Raw genomic sequence first — 3,995 nt, forward strand, 5'->3', positions numbered from 1 at the left:
TAGTTAACAATATTTCTTTTTCTTTTTTTTAAATAGTTTCAAAGAAAGAAAAAAGGAAGAAAAAAATTCACATATTGTAAATTCGTTGGAAATCTAAAGACTTAAAGGTATAGACAAATAAAATTTCGACGTTGAACTATGAGGAAATCCTCGCTTCCAATTAAATCGAAATACGCCTTCTGTAGCTTTTGTGAAAATAGAGTTTTGGTGAGGATCCTTAACTATATATGATTGTTTTGAAGATTACCAATTTAAAAAGAAAACTTAATTTCCTGTGTTTGAAATTTTATGAAAGTCCAAATTCAATTCAGAAATTAAGTACTAACCACAGAAATGATCCACGTTCACATATATTTTTTGCAAAGTAAAAGAAAAAATAAACTACGATCCGCACATATTTCCTCATTTTCCCATCTATCTAATTCATTGAGATGCCCAGCATACACCAACGCAAAAAGGTATCAGAGCCCACACCAAATTAAAAATATGGTTAAATGTAAAAAGGGAATGTCCACGGGCATCGTTGTTGGATCATGTATTGGTTGATGTAACGCCCCCCCGGCTTGATGGAAATTGGCAAAGTTCAAAGGATCCCGTACCCTGCTGATATCTCCAGTGTCTCATTCTAAACTCAAAAGTCACCTCCTTAAAAAAGACGTTGACCACATATTAGTGCACAACCACGATGACAAATTTTATCAACTTCTACATCTCTTTCTTTTTTTTAATTGGGCTTTCCATCTTCAAAAGAAAGAAAGCCCCCACCTCACCACTACCAGACGTGCTAGCAACGAGTTAAGCTGACTAGATCTTTTGGGCTTTCACCAACCGAAAAACCGACTTCCATAGTCCATTCCCACTTTGTTTGACTGAGTCGTCGTTAGTTAGTTAGCCTTATCCTTGAAGGAGTAACGGATTATTACCTGCTTACACGTGGTCTTTTCAATAATCAGCTTCCAAGTGAAATCATCATCCACGCGTCGCTGCTTGATCTGACATGTCGGTGGGTCCAGTCGTAATCAACACTGCACGTGTGTATTTGGACCCACTCCCCAAATTTAAGAGCAAGATTGGTTTTAGTCAGGGTTCATTAGATTAGACAGATCATGGAGCCAGATAATACACATTATCTTTTCATGTATCACCCCTTTTAAACGTGAGTGAACGAAACCTCATTACTTGGAAACAATGGGAAAAAGGATCATACTGTTTTTGCTGGTTTTGATGAGATCCAGCTTATGCTTTACTGTATGGAAAATTTCTTGTTTGGTCCTAAGCCCATATAGTTATTTATAGTAGGGTCTTACCTGAATTTTTTTTATCCGGAGGTCCAAAATTAATTAAAACATGGAAATGTCCATAATGCCCATTACTACCAAACGTGTGTGTCTACACTGCTTACAAATTTGAGTACATATCTGGTACACTGCTTAAAAATTCGAGTACATATTTGCTACACTGCTTACAAATTTGAGTACATATCTGTCGTACTGCTTACAAATCCGATTATATATCTGAATGCTTACAAATTCGAGTACATATTTGCTGCACTGCTTCCAGGTAGAGTACAAATCTGTAAGAATCAATGATAAATAAATTAGAATTAATGATACATATATGTCGTACTGCTTACAAATCCGATTATATATCTGAATGCTTACAAATTCGAGTACATATTTGCTGCACTACAATATACGTTTTACATCACATATATTGTAGGATCATACCATTAATCTCTAGTATTTCTTTAATACAAAAGAGGTACAGTTTTGCATGATTGAACAGGGTGACATAACCACTAAAAAACTAACCAAAAAAATTAATGTCCATAAGAAGCTACTGAATATCTACAGCAAACCCTGAAAGTGATTATCAAGGATCGAGTGATACATAGAAAACTAGAGTAACATATTAGGATGCTTTGCACAAATGAAAATGTAACATACAACATTTCAATTTTCTTACCACACAAAGAAGCTGCCGCTTTCCAGGAGTATCGGCTCCGTGGTTGCTAAATTTTGCTTCCAGAACCGCTATTAGCGCAACATTATCCTATACAAAATTGAATGGACAAATAGAATAATACAGGGAGTAAGATTCTGGGAAAGAATCTAAGCACCAACTAACTGCATAAGAGACTCCCAAAGAAGAAAAATCACCTTAAGAAGTCGGGACAAAGCAACTTTCTTCTGAGTGATTTGGACCACAGCATTTGTCAGTGACTGAGCAGCCTTGTTGAATTCGACCTACATACAAAAGTAAACTGTTTAACATGTGAACCAACAGAGTAACAATAAATTCAAAAGAAAGTCTGTCATCTCCAAACCTCGTATTTCTTCACATGTGAAAATCTGTCCCTTCGGAAAAACGTTGCACAACCATCGATAGCATAAGTCCCGGTGTAAACCTACAGTGAACAGATTCATTATCACAAAACTGAATATTTGGAGTTTATGACCATTAAATCAAGAATGTCCGCAAGCAAACCTCTGTTGTCTTCTTCTTGTAGAGAGCTTGATAACCATGTTTGTCCAACTCAGGGGCGAAAAACTCATCAAAATGATCACTTTGAACCTGAAATAAGAAATGATTAGCTTTGTTGCAACTAAATCCTTAACTTAAGGATTGGCTATGTGGACATAATCTTGAATCCAAGCTAATACATCAATTTCATATCTAAATAACTAATATGAGACAAGAATAGTCTTTTTCTTATTTAGTATTCCAGTTCATTATACATGCACTGGAATACCATGAAAAGGAAAAACCAGAATGGCTTCTGTCAAAATTATTTGATGTAAGAGAGAAGTTTGTAACAGTACGTCATATATGTACTGCATATTCATGAACTAAAAAATCAATTGCATGTCAAGAAGAAGTGATGAATCCATGCATATAACTGAATCAAAGCACATACTTCAGTATTACACATACGTACTCATGGATCAAACCCAAAAACAATAGCAAAACTCAGAAATATAAACGAATCAAAGCACATATTTCAGTATTACACATACTTACTCATGGATCGAACCCAAAAACAGTGGAAAACTTTTGAATATAACCGAATCAAAGAACATACTTCAGTATTACACATACGTACTCATGGATCGAACCCAAAAACAATGGAAAAACTCTGAATATAACCGAATCAAAGCACATATTTCAGTACTACACATACGTACTCATAGATCGAACCAAAAAAAAATGGCAAAAATTTGAATACAACCGAATCATAAAAATTTTGTATCAGTACGTCGTATACGTACTGTCAATTCATACACAAAAGCAAACTGTATCAAACCTAAAAACATAATGGCATCATGAAAATCGATTTGATCTTCATAATACAATCGGAAAAAAAATCAAATGAAGAAAAACGAACAAAATAATCAAAAAAGATGATTAAAAAACATACCTGGAAACACAAACAAATCTTCTCGTCGTAAATCATAACGATGCATCATCATCATCATCTTCTTCTTTTTCTTCTTAATAAATTGAGTTTCTGTTAGTACGGGATATACGTGTTGTTGCTTCATATACAAAAACAAACTGAAACACATCCAAAACCAACAAAATGGAAGTGGTATAAGTAAATCTAACTTAACTGATGAATCCATGAGTAAAACAAAATCAAAAGCCGATCTAAAACCTAATAAATTAATAAAAAACTGTAAATCATCAAAATCAGTTGGGAATACATCTATAACGATTACCAAAAAGTGATGAAAATATAACTAATAACAAAATTGATTCAGCAGTTTTCAGTACGACATATATGTATTGCTGAATCATACAAATTAAGTGATGAATCCATGAGTAAAACAAAACCAAAGCCGATCTAAAACACTAATAAATTAATAAAAAACTGTAAATCATCAAAATCAGTTGGGAATACATCTATAACGATTACCAAAAAGGAAAAAAAAAATATAAAACATCATGAAAATCGATTTGATTCTCATGATTCGGTCAAAAAAACAAATCAAAAA

General features: G+C 33.7%; 1 long non-coding RNA gene across 1 annotated transcript; it reads right to left on the reverse strand.

The window, feature by feature from the left end:
- Positions 1-1,533: 1,533 nt before the first annotated feature.
- Positions 1,534-2,171, reverse strand: LOC113326626. The gene is made up of 3 exons (XR_003348425.1): positions 2,160-2,171; positions 1,966-2,052; positions 1,534-1,573 (listed from the first exon to the last, which is right to left on the reverse strand). It is a non-coding gene; the product is annotated as an uncharacterized LOC113326626 (long non-coding RNA).
- Positions 2,172-3,995: the final 1,824 nt, after the last annotated feature.

This window comes from Papaver somniferum, unplaced genomic scaffold (genome assembly GCF_003573695.1).
Source record: "Papaver somniferum cultivar HN1 unplaced genomic scaffold, ASM357369v1 unplaced-scaffold_10, whole genome shotgun sequence".
In the NCBI taxonomy this organism is placed as follows: Eukaryota; Viridiplantae; Streptophyta; class Magnoliopsida; order Ranunculales; family Papaveraceae; genus Papaver; species Papaver somniferum.